The sequence below is a fragment of the Alligator sinensis genome, unplaced genomic scaffold (genome assembly GCF_000455745.1).
Source record: "Alligator sinensis unplaced genomic scaffold, ASM45574v1 scaffold1059_1, whole genome shotgun sequence".
In the NCBI taxonomy this organism is placed as follows: Eukaryota; Metazoa; Chordata; order Crocodylia; family Alligatoridae; genus Alligator; species Alligator sinensis.
In genome coordinates, this window is record NW_005842103.1 from 1,012,063 (window position 1) to 1,036,562 (window position 24,500).

Consider the following 24,500-nt stretch of genomic DNA (forward strand, 5'->3'; position numbering starts at 1 on the left):
CAATTGAGCCTAAGGCCCTGGGGCCAGTTCTTCACCTGGTATACATTAGTGGGGCTCCATTAAAGCCATGAGAGATGCAGTGATTTATCCCCAGGCGGATCTGGCCCAGGAGCATTTAAGTGACACCTGATGCTCACCGAGTTTGCCCCTTGGGTGTTGTTCATGACCCAGGGCCTTTCTCCTTCAGTCTGAGCAGCGGACGTGGTGGTGGGTGAGGGCAAGGCAGGGGCCGTGCTGGCAGATGCCCTCCCTCGTGCCAGCTCCCACCCTCCGCACGAGGGGTCCCGGCTCCGGAAGAAGGGGTGCCCGGGCAAGCCGACAAGTAGAAACCGCCTCGGGGATGCCGGATTCTGAGGAACAGATTAATTTATTTTAAGGTCAAAAGGGATTACGGTGATTATCGAATCTGCACTGCTGCATAGCACAGCCCAGAGATTGTCACTGAGTAATTAATGCGGTGGAAGTAATTATTCTTCCCTACTCAGTGGCACTTCTGAGGCTAATAACGTGGTGGAGGTGGAGCACACAGTATGTTTCATTTGCCAGGCAGGAAGATTATTTCCGTTCAGTAATGCTCTTTCTTTCCAAAGTCTTAGACTTGAAAGCTAACTAGATGACCCAGCTCACAGCAAGAGGGCGGCATTCAAAACTTCCCCGGCGCAGAAGTTCCTGGGAATAATTGTCAGACTCTTCAGGCAAGAGCAGCAAATTGCAGGGATAAATCACACCAATGCTGCAGGAAGGTGCCCTCAGTAATATTGCATGCAGAGGTAGGTGCCCCCCCAAGTGCAGTAACTCCTTCTGGGGGAAATTCATTCCCATCCCAAAGCCCAGGACTGGCCTAAGCACCGCCGAGGTCTCCCCTTGCCGTGGACGCGAAGGCTGCGGTACTGCCCTGGCATGACAGCAAAGCTGTGAACATATTCCAGGCTCTGTCTCAGAAACCCTCGCTAGATTAGGCGTGAACACACTTTTAATAAAATGTGTTACCTACTATGCCTTAATAGACTCATTTGAACCAACTGTAGGGATTTAAATGCCACCTCGTACTGCTAAAAACATGCAGCCTTGACCAAATCAGCTAGCATTTTTTTTTTTAGCGTTGGTGCCAAGAGCTGTTTGAAACATGTTAGTTAATATACATTATACAGCACATTTTAAACACATCTTTTCTCAGTTTAATCAGGGCCTACAGGTAAAAACTAATGAAAAAGGACATTAAATTAATTAAACCCAGAATATTGCTTCAACCCATGGATATCTGGTAATTGTTTTGTATTGCATACGCAGAGGAATTGCTTATCCAGTCCCCAGTTTACGCCTCCCTGTGTTTCTCTGTATTCTCCGTTGAGTTTATGTGAAATACGTTCAGCTTTGATGCATTTGTAATTTAATCAATACACTCACATTCCAGATCTTTTTATACAGATATATTAAACCAGATTGGTCCCAATATCACCTTTGAAATGTTAAAATGATTTAGTTCAGTTTCCCAGACTCCATTATATCCAGTAACATAATTTACTTTTTCTATCTTCATTTAATTCATTCTTGAATTAAAAGCACATGTTGAGATAAAAGCATTTTCATGCCAATTTGAGATTTCTTATTAATAATATATCACATCTTGATCACAGAACTAGGACTTGGGGAATTAGTCACTGCCTTAACTACCTCAGTGCTTTAATAAGGACGGGAATTTGTTTTTGTAAATGAGCACGCGGCGCTAAACAAAATGGACTCGGCTGATCCGATAAACAGTTGATGAAAGTGGAACTTAAATATTTCTTAATTTCTCAGCGTCTGGACGCGCTTGCGAGGAAACATAAATCGAAGAAGATCATTAGGAACATACAGGTTGTTACAGTAGCAATTAGGTGACAAAATTAGCTAATTAAGACTTAAGTCTCATCCCTCCATATCTAATTAGAGCTGTTCAGATTGTTCATAGTGAATTCCCAGATCGTGCTACTCAGGCTCGAGTTCTCTGCTTGCTGCAAGCTTGACGCCCACCACGGGTCACCGAAGGCTCCTCCGAGGGGTGTGAGTACAAAGAAGGAGCCCAGGCTGAGTTAGGGCTTCATACCACGTCGGACTAACACGTCATTAATAATCTGAGTGTCACCTGGCTCCTTCCAACCCCAAACTCAAAGCGAAACCTGGGGTCAAGCAAAGGGAGGCTTGAGAGGAGAGCAAACGCTCAGCAGACGTGTTCACGCCACCCTCCGCAATGTGGAGACCTCAGCATTGCGGGCTGTGCTGCACCCATTTCAATGCATGTAGCACAGCACGGGCTGCTCTCGGTGGTTGCAAAGCTGGCTTCTTGCTAGCGGTGCTGGAGCCGGATCCCAGGATGGGAACAGGGGAGCCGTACATACTTGCATTTGCTTTTTCTCAAAACCAACTATTTTTCTACTGCAGAGTGAGCTTCAAATCCCTGCCAAAACCATCTATGTTTTACCAACGTGCCCAAGACGGGCTGTCGGCCAACTGACCACTGTGCCTCCACCTTTCAGGGCTGTGTTCCTGTGTCACAGGGCAGAGATGTGCCCAAAGAGACAATTTGGTTAAATAGTCACACCGTCCATAAACAAGTATGGTGACATTTGGGATTAGGAAGGAGTTTTACGCTGTGGTCATACTGGTACAGATTGGGCACGTCTACACGAGACACTTACTGCACAGTTGCCTAATACCACTGTGCGGTAGCATGCTGGGCAGACCCCATGAGAATACGCTACCGTGCCGTGTTATTAGGCTACGTTGCAGTAAGTGTTATTAAAAAGCATGCACCGGTGCTACTGCTCAGTCGCACGAGTTACCGTGCATTGAATTAGTACTTGGTTAACCTTAATGCACCGTAACTACAGCGCATTAATGAACATGTGTAGGGTTTTGCCTTCCTCTACAGCAGGGGTTGTGGGATCTCTGGGATCTCTTGAGTGTATTTTAACAAACTGTAAGTAACCACTGCCTAAAGCGGATCGTGCTTTATAGAAGTGAAGGACGTGAATGAAACAATGCTTGGAGCAGGTCTCCGTGGGGTCCCCCGAAGGAGACCGTGGACGTCTCAGGGGTGCAGTCGACTTGGGAAGCGCGGCAGGAGATGGTGCCCCTTAGCTCTTTCGCACGGCGCACGCGAACATAGCAGACAGAGGGGCTTTTGCCAAAACTTAGCATCGTGCTTTGTAACTTCTGTGGGGTTTGTACTCGCCTTCCTTGTCCGCATTCAAATCGTCATCATGGTCATGGTCGATTCGAGGATGATTTCTACCGCGGCTCATTGGTTGGCCTAGAGATGACGTAAGAGTCCAAATCCTTGAGCCGCAGCTCTGTCTGCAGCCGTTGCAGGTCTTTCCACAGGGCAGTGCGCTATGGGCTGGGATTCCTCTCCTTTTCTTTCCTCCGCTCTCTTTCCTCTGCTTCCAGGGCAGGAAGATTTCCCTCAGAACGGGCTGCCACTTGGCTGAGGTGGCAGTGCCCCTGGGGTGGGTTGGCAGCCAGCTCCTCCCAGCTCTGCAGGTCGACAGCCGTTTTCTTGAGGTCTGCCTTCAGCGCGTCTTCGTAGGGTTTCCTCTGGCCACCCTGAGCTCTCAAGTCACCGCTTAGCTGGGAGTAGAGCACTTGTTTTGGGAGGCAAGAGTCAGCCATTTGCACGCGATGTCTGGTCCAGCAAAGTTGGTGCTTGAGGATCAACCCACTCTGTGCCGGTAGCATTGGCTTCAGCAAGGATGCTGGCTGACGGATCCACATTCACATAGGCAAGCAACAGCCTATAGCCATGAAAATGATGCATAATGAGCCTTATAGAAACCCAAATACAAATTCGAGGCAGTGTCCGGTACATTTAAAATAAGAAGAAAACAATAGATAACAACACCAATTTTGTGCACAATTAAGCATGGAGGCCAGGGCGGTAGACAGTACAGTCAGCGCTGAGCCTATCAATATGCTGGTCACATTCAGAAGTAGCAGAAAGCAAATTAACAAAGCATAAAGGCCCAAATGTTCAGCTGGCCCCGACACAGCTTTTAATCTGTGAGCGCAAATTGTGGTGAGTAGAACGAGCCCGTTGGTACTTGGCTGTCCAGCTGGGGCGCGTGTTTACTGGTTTGCACTTGCAATAAATGTGGCCACAAAGGTACTCGTGTGCAAAAACAGGCCTTGGTCCTGCCTCTGAGCTGCTGGTGCAGAGTCCACATGGATCCAGCGGCTTGTTTGAAAGTGACTGGGGTACCCCGTGGTCCTCGTGCGCCAGGATGTAGGTACAGGCAGGGCCTAGTGCGTTGCCTACTCACAATCGCTTTTTTGACTGCTAGTACCCCGTTCTGGCACTGAAATGCCTCGTAGGCTCCCAGACGTGAAAGCTGGTGTTCCCTTCTTCTAGAAGAGCGATCGGTACCTTCCCAGAGTAAGTAGCCCATATGGTTTTTGCAGGATACTTCAGTAGAAATCATTCCAACCCATCACCACAGTCTTTTCAAGTCTGCTTCTGTTTTTCCAGGTGTCTGGTACTTAAGTGCAAGAATAGGAAGCTCTGTTACAAATATGAACCTTTCCAGAGCCAGGCCCTGCACGTGAATCCCTGTCTTTTTCATTCTTCCATCAAATATAAACCCTGGCTTTTCAAGCAAGTGCCGGGCTTGGTTTGGTTGGGCAGCTCTGAAGGTTGCCACCCAGATGAATGCCTACACAGCACAGAGTCAGAAGGAAGAAATTTGGAGAAAAGTTGAGGTCCTTTTAAGTTGTTAGAAAACAGGTTTTGCAAAACTTTTCAAACAAGCCTTAAAGTCCTTCCAGCTCTGAGGAGTGCAACGCACTGCAGAACGAGAGCACCACCTTGGATTTCTTTTATTTTATTCACCGTTTAGCAAGAGCATATCCTGGACCTGCAGAGATCCTAACCGTGCCACTGGCTCGTGGTGAGAGCCCTTCTGCAGGACAGCCTTTAACTACCGTCGGCAGAGCGGCAGGGGATGTGCAGTAGTCATTACAGAAATATGAACTGGGGTGAGACAGCTTGTTTCTTCTGGAGAAGATGTTGCCACAGAAGCAATACCCCAGGAGGGAGCCTCTGAAAGAACAAGCATTTTCAAGTAAAGCTGCCCATCCCTGGCTTGGTCTCATGCAGAGCTGAAGATAAATACCGAAGTAGGACGGGGCCCAGCTCTAATGCCACAAGGCTCTGGCAAAAATAACCTGGGCATTGCAGCACTGCTTTCTCCAGCAAACGTGCAACCAGAGCTTCTCCAGGCACGTGCCATTGCTACCTGGTGAGACCATCCCAAGGGGATGTGCTCGTCCGCAGACAGGCTCCGTGCAGCAGGCAGGGCTTTGAAGATCGCTCGAAAAGCTGACAACAACAATGACGACAAAGAAAAATTCTGACAATTCAAAAAGACTTAAAGTTTTCTCATTCCTGACTAATCACTGTCCCAGGCAAGCGTCTGTCTAACTGGCTCTTGAAACCTGCCAAGGAGAGAGTTTCACAGCCTCGCTAGGCTGCCTGCTCCAGTGCTTGACCCCTTATCCTCGCCCTAATCTCCGCCCGACATTTTCCTCGTTGCAGCTCGAGGCTGTTGCTCCGAGTCCTGTCCCCTGCGGGCACAGAGGAAAGCCCATCTCCGTCCTCGCTGGAATCACCCAGCAGGTGTTTGCAGACCGTGCTCAGATCCCCCTTGGTCTTCTCTTGTCCCGACCACGTAACCCTGGCTCTTTGCACCTGTCCTCATAAGTCCTTTTCGTTCAGCGACGGTTCATTCCCACTGCTTTTTTAGCAAAAGTGGGAAGCTTTGTGAGGCTCTAGCCAGGGACTCTCCCTCCCGAGGACAGGATTTCTACTTCCAGCCCTGGTGCAGAAGGGAGGTGGACCAGCTCCACTTCCAAACCCTAGATCCGATTCAGCTCACATTTGGCTTTTGTAACAGGCGAATGACTTATGAATTGCTACCCAAAATCCATCCTTCCCTAATGTATACATTGACAAAGCCATATGCAATGTAATAGCACTCTTCATATAAAAAAAAAAAAAAAAAGAGTTTAATTGGACTTCATAAAGATCCAAATCGCAGCGATCTTCAGAAAGCATCACCTCTTGGCACCTGGCTTTCTGCCAGTTATGTATATGTCTCTTCCCTGACTTTGCATCGTTTTTGAAAGTGATCTCTCTGTTAGATGGAAAATCTTAATTATTTCTTTCAGCAGAAATTAAACGAGCTGCCCATCCTGAGTAGCTCATCAATGGTAGACTGTGCCAAACGCACTGAACTCAGATGCAAGCACGCGGTTCCCACGCAGGCCTCTGGCCCCAGATACACAGGCGTCTACTTTCTATGTGCATATGTTAGGGGCACTTCTGACTTCTCAGCAAAGAAGTATTTCACATTCTCCATGAAATATCCCCGGCTGAGCACGCAGGGATGAATGCCAGAGCCAGGACTGGCATACGTGGCTGACAGAGCGAACCGGGCTCTTGACGCGTTGGGGCTTTCGTACGTGCTCGCTGCCAGAGCAAGCAGCAACGGCGTGGTGCTCGGTCCTACGAGCAGCGCCCAGGGACGTGGATGTTTGGCTCTCCCAATTCCCACTACCGTGGTTCACGGGACCAGACCCATCACTGAGCAAACTTCACAACGGGGGGTCTAAATGAACTTTCGAAAGCTCTAGTGATGAGTGATTGGTAGTTGAACCCTAATCAACACTTTAAGAAACAAAAGGCAGGCAATTAGTCGAGAACAATGCCATTGCTAGGCTGCCTGGGCGATCCACCAAGGGGTTGTCAGTCACCGCGCTGTGGAGGAGACAACGCACAGACGCTGTCGATCGTGCATGCTTGGAAGAGCCAAAGGACTTCCGAAATGACTACACCTGAATTTACCAAACGCAAAGATCGTGTGATTGCACCTGAGACCCTGAATAGGAGTTTAGGGCGGGTTTTTTGCATACATTTATATTTTTATTCCCCTCTGAAAATCCTGTTGGAACTGGCAGCACAGAAGCGCTTATTTTTCAGCCCAGAGCTTTTATATCACCAAAGAAGAAGCTCACTGAGTGTGGCGCAGGCCAGAATCACCGTTGTTAGACCCTGTGCTGCGCTGTGATGCAAAGGCAGCAAAGATGAATTTAGCAGTCCAGATCCTGGAGAGCTGGTGCCAAAGTAGGGCAGTTTTCTGGAGAGCGCTACAGATAGCCACGCATTCAAGAGCACCGACCGCGGGATCCTTATGCACATCAAGGGAGCCCCTAAAACCTGCTCTGGAAGTCTGTAGATGTCTTATTGTGGGTATAAACCTACCCATGGTTGATACAGGATTGTTTTCAGGAGGCGAGAGAAGGCCCTGTAGCCTGGCAGGTCTCTTTTAAAGGATGCCCACAAGTGCATTCACTTCTCTGATGCTCACAGGAGCAGAGAAGCAAGTCTCACTTTAATTAGAGAAGATGAGTGGAAGGAAAGATTTCATGCCACATCTCCATGTCATCGACATCATACGTTACAGCTACTCCCGCCTGAACTGCTGTAGTTGTCTACCTCATTAAACTGAAAGCCTGGGAATACGAACAATGTATGGGGGAAAGGAAGAGCTGCTTCATCGCACATCAGTACCTGCTCCTGCGCAGGCTCTTCCCACGGTGAGTGGAAGCTAGTGGTAGTTTAGCCCCTGGTAAAAGAGGGGCAAGTTACCCAAGTCTGGCTTTCATTTACCCGGCAGTAAGAGCATGCGCGCGGGCAGTTACTGTGCAGCAGCTGATGCACGGTGACGCCCTCTTCCCATTTACCTTCCCATAAATGGCTTATATGTTCACCCCCTTACTGGAGGGGAGTTTAAAATGCACGGGCAGCTCTCAGCTCAGCAGCTTCCTTGGTCTGTTCCTGAGACCTTGCTCTGCGGCGCCCATGGGGAGCCCCGGCACTGCTGTAGCGAGGGCCCCTGCCCGGCTGTCTGCTCCTCGGTCCCTCCGGGCCTATGCAGGGTCTTCCCAGTAACTGAGGCCAGGTCTTGGGGCTGAGATGCTCGAAGGAGGGATGGTGCCATTTGGCGTGAAGCGCTGACTGGCAGCACTGAGTAAATGAAATCTTAGCTCTCGCCGTTATTGCTTTTGCAGCAGCGGTGACCCACCCATCCTGCGCGGGGAAAGACCGTCTTCGCCCCCAAGGCTGCGGTCCGAATAGAGCAGACGAGCACAAGGAGGGAGGGGAAAAGAAATCCCGGCGATGGGAAGCAGCTTGCCCACCGTCACGTGGCACATCCGTCGCGGAGCCAGAAATAGAGCCCACGTCCCCTGACTCCCAGCCCAGTCCCCTGAGCCCGGCCCGCGCCGCCACGCAGCGGGGATGTGCCCAGATGCCGCGGCGACAGGCGTGATCTCGACAAATGAAGAGCTACAGTTCCTCAATTGCCAGCTAATGCCGTGCATTTTTAAGCAAATGTTAATAATTAAACTCAAGTGGTTAATGAGTTTGTAGTGAAAAGATGAAATTATACTCTTAGAGCATGGAGCTGGAATTTGGTCTAATTAGAAGAAATATGTTTTTTCCTTTGCGGGGCACTTGCTGGAGTGACAGTTTGGAGACTTGTGACAGCATTTGCAGAGATGGGTGCTAGCCAAAAAGCAGCGTTTCTTGGTGTGTCTCAGAGCACGGTAGTTTCTTATAGAGGCATAATTATGCTGTATTCTTCGCAGAGTTCGTTAGGGAAAGAAAAACAACGAACTCAGTGTTCCTTGTAGCGCGCATTCACACGTTTTAATCTGAACGCGATAGAGGAGGTGTTTGGATCCACGGAGCAAATTGTACCGCAGCTCGAGCGCTCCCGGGACGGCTGACCTCACAGCGAGGATGGCAGAAAATGATTTTTCTGAGTCTACCCAAGATTGCAAATATTTTTCCCCATTTGGAGCCGAGACTGGACGTCGACACTGGAGAAATCAGTAAACCAAAAATCTACGGAAAAAACAGGCTTAGGTCAATCAAAGTCTCTCGCTCCAATATTTGTCAACCTTTTGTTTTGATTTCAACCCTTTCAGGGTTCCTGCTTGTTGCCCTGATCAGCTTGAATGTCACAACGAGAAGTCACCGCAAAGCAGGAAAACGGGACTTGTTTGTTCTGAAGATGTCAGCATGAGACGCTTACAAAACCATAATTCTCCCCCAATTTTTTCAGTTTGACAAATTCATCAAAACCGACCTTTTCCGGCAATAACCTTCAGTTTTGACAAATTAGCGTTTTTCAATGAAAAAATGTTTCATCACAAAATTCCCGTCCGCGTCTCGTGATAACCGCTCTCTCCCGTGCTGCCGGTCCAGCGAACCCCCCGAGGGTGCGGCAAATGCAGTCGTGACGCGGCTGGGTTTTATCGGTCATCGAGATAAAGTAGATTCACTTTAAATATATTTTTAAGGAGCAGCATTCCTGGCACAAGAGCACACGAGATGATAAACAGCTTTTGCTCGCGAGTAAATCGCTGGAGCGGAGCTGAACCGTGTAATGACCGCAGGAGCTGGCCACGTGTTGCTTTGCACACACTTCCCCCCGATGCCATCCCGAGCGTATGACCAGTCTCAACCAAGATCTTTAATGGAGAGCTAGTCATCTCGAGGTTCGGAGTTGCAGAGGGCTGCGCTGGTGCTGCCCTGCCATGCGATGCGCCGCGCCGCGCCGCGCAGGATGCTTTGAAACCAATGACGGACGGTCCCGTGCACTGCGGCTGGGCAGGTCGCCGTCGCCCGCTCTGGGGACCAAGTCTAAACAGTCGGGACTGCGTTAAGGGAATACCTACTTCAGTGCAGCTGTGAATGCACGCCCGCCTCGTGCATGTGTGCGTGTGTGTGTACACGTGTGCTGTGTGTGCATGCCTACGTGGTTTTGACAGCCATCTGCCCCACAGTGAGGTACACCAGAGCAAACAACCCTCCTGCTGGCGTTTTTTAAACGCAGCTTTCCAAACAAGCTTTGCACGGCAAGAGAGCAGCCAGGAATATATTTATAAAGGTCTGTCTCCTCCTGCCATCTTCCCCTGCGAGGATTGTTTGTGGGGGGCTGGAGGGGAGGGGAGGGGTGCCACTGCCTGCAACAGCTTCATTTTCTGATCTCCTAACGAGGCAGAGCCAAGCCGTGCAGGCGGTTCTGCTCGCTTAGGGGTGAAACGCGATCAGGCGATGCAGCTGATGGGTGTAAACTACTGCGGCCCCATTTGCATTATTTTGTCAGCTCTTCGATGCAAATGCAATAAGTTTATCTTGACAGGCCTGGAAGATGGGAGGTTAGGACCTGTGCATGTTTACATGCTTATAATTCATTTTTGCTTCAAATTTTTCGCAGTTAGCTTTCTGTCATGGTGCTGGCAATGAAGATTAATCCATTCTCTGTTTTAGACCTATCTAATGAGGCACTCTCATTGCACCGGAAAGGAAATCCATTCAGCTAGCTGCTGAAGCTGCAGCATAAGACCGAGGCAATGCGGATGATGATAATACTTAGACTTGATCTTGCACTTCACACTTTTTGAGCCCTGTGCAAGCTGTGTTGATCTGACTCGAGTCCCCTCTTTCCCCAGAGTGCCCTGGGGGAAAGCATGTACACCCAGCAGGCCACGTCACCAGGGACCAGGGGTTCCCATGCGCTAGATCTTCCCCATTTCATGGATTGCACAGGTGTCAGGGCTGGAAGGGACCTCGCGAGATCATCATTTGGTTTTGGGTAGCAATGCCGGTGATGTAGCTGCAGAGGCTGAGCTGGCTCCAGCTCCTGCCAGCATCAGAGATACTCCAATATATCCGAGGGCCACATTGGCTAAGCACACAGGTCCTGCCCCATATACAGTTCAGCCCAGCTTTAGGATCAGGGCTTGTATCTCGATCCAGGTAGCATCTATATACGGCACGGAGGCAGGGCCCTATTGTAAAGGTGGGCAAACTGAAATGCAGGTCACCCAAGTGATGTGTCCGGTGCTGTAGCTGAGAGCCAGGATTTTCCTTCTCTGCTGCTCGCTTGCTCGCTCTCTCGGAGGATCTGGATCCCCATCAGCATCCTTGCCGTGCGAGGGTGAGCAGGGAGGTAAGGCTTCCAAGCCAGCAGGACGGGCACCAGCATTCACCTTGTCGTCCATTTGTCCGAGCATGGTTCAGTCACGGGGTTGGAGGTGGTGAGTTGGTCCCTTGTGCGCCTGTTCCAGCAAACTAAAATCTTCATTTGGGGGAAATATTACATGGGGAGGTGGAGGATACAGCAGTGTGGCACCTTCGGGACTAACTGGTTCAGAGAGGCGCAAGCTTTCTTGCTTTGTCAAATAGCTGATGAAACTCTGTCGCCTGCAAAAGCTCATGACCTGTCTTTTAGTACGAGTTAGGAGGGCACCTTTCAAGTAATAGTCTTAAATATTAAGGCTTGCTTCTCCTAATGCCGACAAGGCTGCTCGGCACGTGGGGCTCCAGTCTTTTCAATTCTTGTTTAAACTTTTGACTGAAGTTTCACCAGCCCTTGATACCCCAGAAGACAGGGGCTCAGGTGCAGGCAGATCTCGTGGTTTAGCAGCTACCACCTCCTGTCTTATCTTTCTTTGCATTCTGGTTTTTGAGCCTTGAAGGATCAAGCTTGCTGGGATGTTTCCGCAGCCAGGAGGCCCCCAAACAAACTCCTTTCGTAAAATGAAAAGCTAAGATGCTTACACCATCGCCTGATGCCAAGAGGTGGAGGTTTCATCAGCACCAAACAGCAGAAGACTCACGATTAAAACAGCGAGAGCCGCAACGTCGGGCCTGCCCTTTCCTTCCCAGCCACAGCGGGAAGTAGGAGTACAAATAGCTGTCGCTGGCATTTCTGTGCCGAGCTGGGAGCTCCCTTCGTCGTAAAAAGGGATCGGCTTGCCATTGAGCACCAGCGAGCATGTGACAGTGGCGTCGCTCTTGCGGCGGTCTAATCCCTGCTTCGCTCCAGAAAGGTTTTCTCTTCCTATTCAGGGTCTTGTCTCATCTTTCGTCCCATCATGTCGAGATACCTTCCAGCTGTGCATCCCAGGAAGGTGGCTGTGGGCCCGTGCGCATCAATCAGCAAGTTACGGCAAGGTGAAAGGGAGCAGGGATTGACTGGGCCACGGAGACATCCCGCAAGCATGCTCCTGGGACAGGGTGAATGCAAGCTCACCTGCGGGAGTTTATCCCTCCCTGCAAAAGGCCTCGGCTGCAGCAGCTGAGCTTGCATTTACTTCTGCGAGGGAGCAGGGAAGCACGTGAGCAGTTACTGGGTAAGCGGTTCATGTCTCCGTGCCCTCACACTGGTCCCATACGACCGTTTCTCTCCCATCCTCTCCCAGGTGTGGGTGCAGTGGAGGTCCAGGTGCCTCTGGGGTCTTGCTGTGGTGCTGTAAGCACGCATGCCGCTGCAAACAAGCTAGGTATCCAGAGCAAAGCCCCGATCTTCATCTCCTTCCAGCCCCCGCGTGCCGCTCCAGCTGGAGGGACCTCGGCTCATTTGGAACCAAGTAATGGAGTCGTCCTTTTTACGGGAGTCAGAAAGAAATGCGGTTTTGCCCCAGTGCCGTACGTGGAACATAATACACTTCTGATATCATCGCTGTGTGGGAGCGAGGCAGGGGGTGGGGGAGCGCAGCATCCTGATTTCTGAATGAATCACTTGGCCTGATGGAGAGACAAGTTTCACAGTGTTCGGGCCTGCCGCAGGTTTATACACTGCAGTAGCTTGTCGATATTTTCAGCTGAATAGCGCCCTTTTACATCAGAATGACTACAATGGCCCTTTTATGTAGAAAGTACAAAACACATGCCTTTGAGTCCCCAAAACGAATCTAACGATACAGAAGCATCAAATAGCAAAAACTCGGTTGGCATCAGGATGCATTTTGAATCCTGAATGAAGTTACAATCTCTGGGTGTTTTTTTTTCTCCTCCTAAAACCTGCGTTTGAACAATGCGTGTCCTCCCACACAGCCGCGCAAGGCAGCTGACGGCCGGATTGCATTCACATTTCCTTGCTTTCAGAGCTTTCCTGGTCTCTGTTGCAGGGAGCATGACCGGCTGGTCTTGGGGCGCAGCGGTCAGCACGTCCATCAGAAATACTGACAGAAATTGCAGGAAGGTGAAACTTTGAGAGCATGCCTTGAGCTAGACTCTCTTCTCTCTACCCGACAGAGACCTGCAAGCATCTTATTTGCAGCTCCAAATACTATTTCTCTTTCATTATATAAAACACCAAGTCATTCTGCCAAAGAATATGGAGGGAAAACTATTATGAAAAGTAAGCCATGATAAGAAGACAATGCCATTAATAATGATAAATAATAATAGTAATGTGATGTTTCTGGCTTGAAGCATTACGAAGATCAAAGTACAGACTGGCGGCTTTCTGTTCACCTGGAATTTGTTGCGTGCAAGTGTTTCGGTGCCTATCAAATGCTTTACTTCTCAGCACGCATCAGCCACTTTCAAGACACCCGGTGAGTGAATTAGGAGCGTAATGAGAGCTTTTCTCTGCCCTCTTTCCAGGTTTCAGATGGACTGTAGAGCTAGTTGCGTTCCCGACTGGCAGAAGTACGTGAGAAGAGGAAATGAGCTCTCACGCAGACAAAGGGAGACTTGCACCTAGGTAACTAGAGGGAATTAGTGTGTGGATGGGAGCGTTTGGCGTGGATCTTTTAATGGCATCAGCAGCAGGCTTGTGTGTAATAATCTCACCGCTCGCATCACTGACAATGAGTGCGAGGCCTCGAGATGTGGCTCCGCGCCCTTTCTTTTGCATTCTTGGCTGACGGCGAGTCAGTCCCAAATAAAGAATATTATTTATTCTTATGTATTAGCAGACAGCTGAGCAGAGACGATGCTCGGCAGCGTGACGCCGAGTTCCTGTGTCAAGGAGCAATCAGGACTCCTCTGCCACAAGTCCTGATTGCTTTTGCCACGGACCCATTCGGCTGCAGCCTGGATACCTGTATCAAGGAGCAGTATCAGGATGCTTTGTGCTTGCACAGCCAGGGAAACCAGAGCCAGCACAGCCGAGGTCTGGTGCGCGCAGGCCGCGGGGTTGTTTTCTCAGCACCTCACAATCGCCTGCCTACCTCCTTCCAACAAGGGACGTGGCAAACCCCCTTGGGGAAGCTGCAGCTAAAACGAAGCCCCTGCCCTGGCAGTCGTTTAGTTGGCAGTGACAAGAGGATAGTGGTGTGCCAGAAGGGCAAGCACGCATAACCGCTCATCAAGCTACGCGCCATCAGAAGAACCGTACGCTGTTTTCCTTCCAGCGAGTGTTTCCTTTCTAGGCATAATGAAAGCTGGAGACCTGTTCCTGCGACCAGGTGTTTCTGGGCTGTGGGCATCGTTTCCTGAGCACGTGTTAGGCAAGAGCGATAGTGATTGATTGTGTGCGTTTCTTTTATGTTGATGCTTCGGCACCAAGAGGTTGCATCCGTGTGCTTGGCAGGAGTGTGAGAGACAAGTCGTTTCCTAGGAGTTATCAACGGCCAGTTAATTGGAGCTAATTATGTGAAAAAGCACCGTGCAACGTCCTGCCCTGGCCAGCCTTTACTGCGAGCAGCGCTCCGCGATAGCGGAGATGTTCACTGTGTGTAAATAGGGGCTGGGAGGGACGTCGGTTGTATGTGAAGTACTGAACAAACAACCCCAAAATATTCTGTTCTAGGGTTTTGTACATTTAAAATTTCATTTGGCTCTAAAATTTTGGGCCTGCTTGTACTTTTCTCATCAAATCCGGTATGCTTCCAAAAGCCATTTTTGCCCAAAAATTTATGCTCACAAAATTCTAAGTAGAAGAAGAAATAGGACAGTTGGCCACTTTTAATTTTTTTTCTTTTAGAAAGAGAGAATGGAGGGTAGTGGAGAGAGACAAACTTATAATTTACATAATAATAAGCATTTGTTCATACACACTTTTGCAATGGAAAAGAGGAGGGAAGAGGAAGCTGCTGGTGCAGCTTGGTGGTGGGGGGGAGAAGATGGATAGACTGCTGAACACGGAGAACAAAAGAGGACACCCCTAATTTCATGGGTAAACACCACGGTGTTATGCAAAGTAGGTCTTGTCGAACAAACTATATTTGCCTGTTTGGATGGCTAACAAAATGAACTGGGTGCACATAACTTGAAAAAGGGGTTGGCATCACATCACGTGACATCCAGATTGAAAAGTAACGTTAGCACTTGTATTAGTTGATTAAAAGCTGGCTAACTGATGGATCTCAGAAGCAGGTCTGATAGGGACCAGTCGCTCCAAGGAGGTGGTTTTAGTGGCATCCAGAAGAATCTGTTTTGAACTCTTCAATACCGTTATCAGGGCTCTGTAAGAAGAGATAACATCCCCCATGATAACTTTTGCAGATGATATGGGAATGGATGCGGCAGCGAGTAGTGATAGTCCATAGCAATCTGGATCGCTTAATAAGATCCATAGCAATCCGGATTGCTTAATAAGATCCATAGCAGTCTGGATCGCTTAATAAGATGAACATCTTGAGAATGAATGCCATGAAATGTAAGGTCATCTATCTACAAGGCAGGAAAGTAATGGGATTTAGGGTGGACTCGTGGTGGAAGCCACCTAAAAAGTATAAGCCCCAGCATGGTATTATCTAGTCGAAAGCAACCACGACCCCGTGGTTCTGTGCTCGTGTGTAAGCTATGAAATGTGAAGCAGCGAAGTGGATGTTTCCGAGCATACAAAGCATTAATGAAACGATTATTGAACTATCCGTTCGTCTGGAGGTCCCAGTCTGAGCTGGTTGTCTCCTAGTGGGTTTCTTGTCCACTTCTGGGGACAGGACCAGGAATGAAAAGAAAAGCAGGCCGTGGACAGGGCATCCAGCCAAGCTGCTTTCTTGCTGTGAAGGTGAGATGGAAAAGGGCAGAGCGAGCCATTAGGACAAAGCTGGGTGAAGTGCAAGGGAGGTGCTGTGAGCCCGGCAAAGCGGCACCGGACCAAGCTCGGTGACCAGGGCTCTGCAGAAGGCATCGTAAAATACTACTTATGGACAAACCTTGATGGGGCTGGCATTTATTTTGGGGACAAGGCTGCCTTTTAAGTGATCTGGGTCTCTCAGGCTAAAATATGGCTCTGGAGACCGCCAGCCTCCATCCCCCGCACCGGTCCTGTGACAGAGAGCCTGGCTCTAGTTCCCCGGGGCGGACGAAGGGGTGCAGGACTTGTCTGGAAGCTGTCTCTCGGCGGTGGGACGTCTCCCTCCTCCCTCTCCGAGGTCTTGGCAAGCGGTCAGGAGGGCTTCTGCTCTCCCTCCTCAGCACGAAGAAGTGACCCACCCGGGTGCTGAAGGGACCGCCGCTGAGCCCCAGCTCACCCCTTCCCGCTCGAATGGTGAAATTCTGCCACGGAAATTGCATTTCCGTGTCCCTGCTTTCCAGCAGCAAAGCTACAAGCCCCTTTCACCAAATATTTGCTGGCAGGAGACATTCCAGAGACAACTCCGTTTTTGAAACGAAGCAAAATTTCAGTGTTTTCCATTTGAAAGGAAATATTTTTGCACAGCTCCATTGCGAAAAATAACCTTTACAAGTAAACTGCAGGAGAAAGAATTAACTTGTGCTAATCAGACCCCGGGGTTGGGGATATCATCTCCGTCCTGAAAAATAATCTGGAAGCATTTACCCAGCGGAAGGCGAGCTCTTCTGCTGCGTGCCTGATGCGAATTCTGCCGGCATCGCAGCATCCCAGCGGAGCGGCACCGGAGAGAAGAAGCGTTGTCAAATCTCTCTCCAGGAAAGGGGAACCAGAAGGGTTTGGGGGAGACGCTGTTTCCCCTAGCCCCCGCTGGCATAACAAGGAGTAATGGGCACAAGTTGATGGAGAGGAGGTACAGATTGGACATCCGAAAAAACTACTTCACAGTTAGGGCGGCTAGGAGCTGGAACCAACTTCCAAGGGAGGTGGTGCTGGCCCCTACCCTGGGGATCTTTAAGAAGAGGCTGGATACTTACCTGGCTGGACTCATTTGAGTCCCGTTTTTGTTTTTAGGGTGTGTGTTTTTTTGGGTTGTTCTCCCGCCCTGGCGGGGGGTCGGGCTAGAAGATCTATTAGGTCCCTTCCGACCCTGAAACTATGAAACTATGAAATCTTGGAGCCTTTCCAGGCACTGTAACATCCTCTGAAGGTTTTTAAAGCTTTAGGTAAAAAAACATTAGCACTTTCTTTTAAAACTCCCCAAATTAATAGCACTCAAAAGAGCTGACGACGAAAGAGCGAGGCAGTAGCTTGGAGAGAAACCGCTCTCGAGACTGACGCTTTGTTCCTTCTCTTTGCCACGGGCCAGACTTCTCCGTGGGAGAGTTGTTTCTGAGCGCTCGGCCTGTGGGGGAAGAGACGATTCAAACAGAAGTCTTTGCTAAACACATAGCAGAGTATTGATTCAGGTAACTTTTCTGAAAGCTGCTGTCGGTGCGCGTGTCTGGGATGAAGACATCTTCCGGGGCGTGCTGTGGAGGTAGCTTCCATCAAAGGCCCGGTCCGATCGGCGGGCGCGCTCCTTTTCGAGTGCCCCGGGCATGCAGGAAGGAGGAGGAGGAGGATGTCTTTCTAGCCTAGTTGTTCCCTGCCGTTAAACAATTGTGTTTACTGCCCGTGTGAGCGGTCTGCGCAGGCCGGAAGGCCGATCGGAGCAACTCTGTCATTTCTTGTCCAACACGGTTATGTCTGACGTCTTTGTTGGGCACTGATGACATCAACAGGTTTTCAGCGCAAGGAGGAATGGATAGTTTAAAAGGATAAGGCACTTCTTGCCAGAAAAAGGGCTTAAAGCTGGGCCGATGTCATTGGGTTGGGGAGCTTTCCTCTTGGGTTACAAACTGCTAATAGTTTGTTGGTTGAGTTTCATGCCCGGTCGTGTTATGGCCCCCAATTTTATACCTTTAGAGGGCTCCTCAGACAATTTTTCTTCTGTTGTTGTTTGCTTCTGATGGCTCTGCCTGTCCGGTCTTATACGGTGAGTTACCCTTGGATGAGAAAGCGGTGTCTGCCAATCAATAGTAGGCCCTTGGGACTGAGTGTGCGCACACTCACTGCGCACGTGCTAGTTGGTGGTAGAAGCCGGCTCTCCTCTGAAGGCGCGCTTGTTAATGATGTGTCTTATGATGCTGGGTTTCTTTACTTTCCTGCAGACACTGGAAGGCTCCACCTTTGCACCTGCATCATATTGTTGAGCTGAAGCCTCAAATTGGGGAATGAGATGCTGTCCTTATTTGCTTTTGTTACGGCCCCCAGTGCATGTGATGACTGCTACCTTGGCCAACTGCCTCTTGAACCAGAGATCTCAGGAGATATTAGTAACCCAAGTCCATACAGCTGCGAGCCAAGTTCTCTGGTTAAAAGTTGTAGCAGACTCTTCTCCTTGGTGGACTTGGCACAGAGGGGGTATTGGTAGGATTGGTAGCTGCATTGGGAGGAGCGTTGCCGGCAGATGGAGGGCAGTGATCCTTCCCCTGTGTTCAGCACTGGGGAGGACACATCTGGAGTCCGGTGTCCAGCTGTGGGCATCCCGACAGAAAGGATGTGGGCATGTTGGAGAGAGTCCAGCGGAGGGCAATGACAATGGTTGTGGGGCTGGGGGGCAGGACTGGTGAGGAGAGGCTGAGGGACCTGGGCTGATTTATTCTGCAGAAGAGAAGACCGAGGGGGATTGAATAGCATCCTTCACCTCCCTGCAGGGGGGCTGCAAAGAGGATGGAGCTGGGCTGGTCTCAGTGGGGGCAGATGGCAGGACAAGGGGCAATGGGCTCCAGCTGCAGCAAGGGAAGCTGAGGTTGGATATTAGGAAAAACATTCTCTCTAGGAGGGTGGAAGCAGTGGAGCAGGTTACCCAGAGAGGTGGTGCAGTCTCCATCCTTGGAGGTGTTGAAGACCCGGGTAGACAAAGCCGTGGCTGGGATGCTGGAGCTGGGGCTGGTCCTGGTGTGAGCAGGGGCTGCACAGGATGTGACGTCCTGAGCTCCCTGCCCCCTCGCTGTCTACGAGTCTGTGGCGTAAGGCTCGCTGGCAAACGAGCTGCACATGATTGGTGTCATTTACATGTCGACCCGCCGGGCATCTCCCGAGTGTCTGTCAGTAGACATTTACACTGAGGTTTGAGTTATGCGCGGTGGGAAAGAAGTGCCCGGCGCTCCTCACGATTCCTGTCACACCAGAAAGTAGCAGCTGTCTTGGAAAACGGTTCCTTCTGGTGAAATCAGTAGAACGGGATGTTTGGGTAAATGTTAGATGAGCATTAAAGTTAAGCCAAGTCTACAAATGTTTTAGGGTCACATGAAATCACATCTGCCTTAATCTACCCGCGGTTCTTTGTCCTTTTAGCGCAGACCAGGCAACTCAGCAGCACGGCGAAATCCAGAATCGCAAGGTAGATCCTTGCAGTAAGTGACTCATGAACCCAGGCAGCGTGTCCCTCAGGTTTTCTTCCCTGGCTTTTCTCTTGGTTTGTCTAACAGGGTTTCAGACGACTGTCATCGCCCAGCCTGGCCCGCAGAACTGGCCCCAGCACCTTTCCAAACAGCAAGCAACTTCCCTCTGGGCTAGGGAGCTTTTAACGGGACCGTGAGTCTGGAGTCAGAGGCATCGGGCGCTGGAGAAGCGGTCATTCAAACTCATGTCCTCTCCTTCGGACGCCGGCCAGAAGTTTGCCTTTTCTATTTCCACTGCAGCCAAGCGCAAACTTCCCATCGACTTCTCCCTGGCTTTACACTTCACAGCAGTACTGAGGCTGGCGAAGACCAAGAGCCATCAGAGTAACGAGCCCCATCATTAGAAACAACCGGACTCATTTTCCCCTTTGGAAGCTGTTTGTGTTTTGCCCTGGAAAGCTCCTGGCTTCTGCGATATTTTTTCAAACACAATTTGCAAAGAAAAAACCCGTATCGCGTTTCCTTCTGCCGACAATTGACAGTTGGTTATCTCCTTAACTTTCAGCTGTTCGCATCGGTATTAGCTTGCTGACAAAATGTAGGCAATTTAGTAATCATTTTCAAGAGAAAATTGACTCCATTACAGTTCGGTTGCCATTGTTGCAGCAGTTAAAGGGCAGACGCTGCCTGAATTAATTTATGAATTGTTTTGATGGTTTCATTGTTTTCCTTCATTTGGGTTTATTAAAAGTGCATTTGGCTACGTGTCCTCTGGACCTCTGCCTCCTCTCGCTCGCGGAAGACCGCATTGATCCCCTTCGATCAATTATTTAGGCAGTCAAAGCTTTGTCTTTTATTCTCGGTATTAATCTAGCCACCCAAAATATCATAATTGCTCGTGCCCTGCTGTAAAAGATGGTCTGATCCTCCTGGCAGTTTTGCTCTGATGTCTCGGTTTCTATTCCAGGAGAAAAGACTTCTAAAAAAGGAAAATGGCCACTTAGCAGTTTTGGGTTATTTGGGTACTTTTTAGGCACTAGGTCATCCGCTCAGACTGTCGTTTGGGCTGTAGGGTCTGCCTGGCAGTTTACTTTTCCCAGTCCAGTCTCTCTCTACTTTCTTCCTCTCCAGCATTGCTTTGTCTTATTTTTACGTTCTTCACTTCTAGCCCAGGCCCGAAAATGCCACCGAGCAGTCCTTGACGTGCTGTTTTGCAACCCTGACGACTGTAAGGCTCCTTGCTATGTTTAAACCATGTTTCCGAGGCTTTCTTCTCATTCTGTTTGTACCGTTTTGTATTCAAACCTTATCCCCAACAGAATCCAAATTGGATCCGGCCTTCGTTTCTGCATATATTCATAAACAGAGCAAAATTAGCACAAATCACATTCATGTTTGCTAAGCAGGTCAAGCTAAATAATTCTGAACGCAGCGACTGATCGCCGGCGCTCTCCGAGGGATAAAAGATGGAATTAAAGAGACTGTCTTGGGCATTAACTCACATGGTAGATTTAGGATGCAAAGGGACAGAAGTGAAAGAAAAGCAAAGAAATGTGTCGTTAAAACCGGGGAGAGGCCCATAATTCATGTTTTATGCTCAAAACGAAGTGAATGTCGTCTTTCTTTTTTATTGCCTCGGTGTTAACCCGTTACTGTCCCGGTCCCTGTATGCTGTCGCACGTCTTCCTCTGTCTGGTATCTGGGTTGTAGCCATATTGGTCTAGAGGCAAAAGGAATCAGGACTCGTGGTAGAGGTGATCTCTTTTATTAGACCAACTAGATCTTTGCAAATTTATTTTGCCTTTTTTTTTTTTTTTTTGGCAAAAATCTAGTTGGTCTAATAGAAGAGATCACCTGCACGACGAGTCCGGATTGTGTCCTGCCTTCTCTGTGCACGGCTATGAAAAGGTGCATCTTGACTGCAGCATTCGCTCAGCTGAGAAGCCCCCGCTGCCCCAGGCACGAGCACCCGCGCAGCGGGGGTACCTGGCACACGTGCACTGAGCTGCATCCGCACAGGAGCCGCCGGGCTCACGGGCGTGGGGCAGCCAGGACGTCTGCCTTGCAGCCCACGATTCTCCGTGCCACGGCCAGATGAGCCGCTCTGTGGATTCAGTTTGTTCCAGCGACTTGCGGGCAAACCTGTTGGTCCTTCTGGGCACGTGTTGGGAACTGGAAGGAAGCACGGAGAACAAGCCCCTGTCCGGGTTGTGGGCTTTGTCAGCCAGGGGCAGAGAGGCACCGACCGGGGTTTCAAGCAGACTGGAAAGTAGGGTTGAGAAGCTACTGAAACTTGCAGTGGACCTGGGGACAGGTGCGGTGCCTCCCACCACTTGGAATAGGTTTATTTCCCCCCTAATTGACTAGATTCCCCAATCCTCACACCAGCCATGAGGGAAAAATTAATTCCCTTGTGGTTTTCATTGCATTTTGGAATTTGGAGGTTGAGGTTGGAGGTGGAGAAGTGAGCACAAAGCTAGTGTGTAAGTGCAGCAAATGTCATGGTTTTCCTCCTGTTGGCAGATTCTGAATGGCTGTACTGGGACATATGTGGGCACCACATTTCTATACTGCTGCCCTGGTCGTGGCCTGTTTAGGATGTACGCATCTGAAAAACAGAAGTATTTTCTATTATCTTTATCCTCCTTTGCTTCTTTTGGCCTGACTCATTTCCTGATGTCATAAGTGATTGTGTGTGTCGTTGCAATTTACTGCCATAGAGATGAATTCTGCAAATAGTGTGTACGTGTGCATGTGTTTGTGCATACGCGTGTGTGTGCATGCGGTTCCACTCATCACACTTACCTCTTTAACGTAATACAGAACAGCCGGGGCTGCGCCCAGATTGGCCCGTCTGTCTGCTCTGTCGAAGTAACGAGCCTTTATTCTTCTTGCTTCAGGTACTTTACCCACCCTGACTCATTCACAGATGATGCCTGTTCAAATCCTCAAATAGTTTTATGATCTCTGTAAAGACAGAGCTGTGTTCTCACCTCAGTCAATGTGATTTAACTCCAGTGGGCCTTCTTTTCCGGTACAAATCAAGAGTGACTACATGCAAGTCAGCACATTTGCATTTTGGCACGAGAGGAGAATCAGATGCATTAGTTTTAATGGAGCTATTCTTGATTTACACTTGTATGAAATCAGATTTCTCTCCCTGGCTTATTCTAGGAGCAGCAACTTGCAACTGGATTTTCTCCTGCTAGGCATTGCAAACTAAAGCATCCTCTGTCATGCAAGGAAGTTCGCGTTCAAAGCCGGTATTGTCAAACTGCGCAAGGCTCGCTTCGAAAACGGAGCATATGGAAAAACACTTGCTGCTAATGACTGCACTCTGTTAAGGGGTGAATGAGATGCAAAACCCCCATTACCACAGGTGCAAATGAGTAAGGCTTCTTCTTCAGCTTCATGACAATTAGAAGCAAATTACCCGGTGTGTACGATGGTAGCAGGAGCCTGAGCTGAAATTAGAAAACAAAGGGGAAACTGGGAAGTTCTGAAATTCTGCTCAGCATTTTATAATGTAAGCCATTGTATTAAGAAAATCACCAGCAGAACTTAGTTAACACTGGAGCTGGTTGAAATAGGGCAAGTATTTTAAAAAAAAAAAAAAAAAAAAGGAATAATAATAGTTTTGTGCCATTTTTCTTTTTTCCCCTCCCTTTCTAACAAACAAACACCAGACAGAAAGAAATCTGATTTGTGGGTCCCGCTTGTTCCCTCTTCCCCTGGCAGAAAAGGATGGGAAGGAAAGGGAGGCTCATTTATTGCAAAGCCTAAAAATTTTGGCAGATTGATAGTGATCAGTAAGTCAAAAATACATTTTTATTTGGAAAACTTGGGCAGTGAAAGCATTTTAACAGGCTCCAGTCAATGCTGAAAATGAAAGATAAGTCGGATGCTCTGCTGTAAGGGGGGATGAACAGGCACCCTGATGGAAGTTGGCACAGGTGGAAGGAAGAATAGAAAACAAGAAAGTGAAATTTAGGAAGAAAAAGGGGGACGAGGTGAAAACATGCCGTAGTGCTGTGGGAATCGTGTGTCTCGAGGGATGCAGCCTGAGCTCCCGGCGCTTGTCTTGCCATGTCGGAGAGTACGAGCCCATTGAGCCCCAGGGGTGGAGAGCGATGGGGTGAGTTTTGCTGGGTTTTAGCAAAAGCCAAATGAAGCTGGTGAGCTGGGTTTGGGGGCACTCGCGTCTCAAACCGTGCTAACGAGCAGGGGTCAGCACCTGGGAGCAATCTGCTGCTCGTTACCTGGGGGGAGGCTGTTATTCCTCCCACTCCCCTGCCAGGCCCAGGGAGAGAAGGGGGCAGCAGCGGAGGCCGAAGAGGCCACATCAGAGCCAGACTTCTTCATAGCAGTCGTCGGCTCGGCGTCAGCAGCTTCAGGTTTGTGACGAGGCTTCTCCTGGCATCGTGGTTTGCTGGGTGGGAAGGAAACTGTTGTGTTGGACGGTGAAGAAATCACTCTGTGCTTTCGGAAGAATGGATTTGGGAGCTAATGGAGTATCTGATGAGTCCGAGTACTTTCATGTCAAGGCATGATTCAAGAGCCAATGCAGGGAATTTTTTGAATAAAAAAGTACAGCATTGAGAGACTTTGCCTAGAGACTACCAAGACGGCTCCTCCAGCACGGTGCATGTGTCTGCGCATGCTGTTTGTGCTGTGTTAATTTACTTTAATTGAATTTAGGGACTCCACTTGTAACCGCCTCCCCTTGCAGTCCCGCCTGGCGTCATCTTCCCTTTCACCGGTCCTTTTGCACTTACTCAGCCCCGTCTTCTCCAGCTCGGCTGAAACTTTCCCAAGTGCTCTCATATCGGATGCTATCTCAAAGTCCAGATCATTTAAGTCTCCTGCATTTTCTTTGTCAGTGTGGCAGAAATGCCCCGTCAGTGCCCCTCTCCAGAGATCTGTCTCAGCCGGCCTGGGAGGCTGGAGTTGAATCCCTCAGGGTGGGGATCTCGCTCCTTGTCTGCAGACAAAAGCCTGGCGCCTGGGAGGCGATGCTCTGGTCACCTGGGCAGGGGGGGAAAGGCCTGGCCCTGCGCGCGGGCCCAGGTAGCCAGGGATGCTTTGCAGATTGGTCGGCTGGGGGCCAGCATTTGCAGTTTCAATGGCAGCGGGT

The 24,500-nt window shown here is 49.6% G+C and overlaps 1 protein-coding gene across 9 annotated transcripts in view; it reads left to right on the forward strand.

Moving 5' to 3' along the window:
• The window catches only part of HTR2C (5-hydroxytryptamine receptor 2C), a 391,327-nt gene that overhangs the window by 291,789 nt on the left and 75,038 nt on the right, over positions 1-24,500 (forward strand). Inside the window, exon 1 of one of the 9 annotated variants that reach the window (XM_025205090.1) lies at positions 719-770. The exons of 6 other annotated variants lie outside the window; for them this stretch is intronic. The gene's annotated coding sequence lies outside the window, so the exon portion shown is untranslated. Of the gene's footprint in view, positions 1-718; positions 771-23,451; positions 23,502-23,674; positions 23,761-24,500 lie in introns of those variants that run through there. 2 more of the 9 variants (XM_025205091.1, XM_006024433.3) reach the window with 2 other exon arrangements.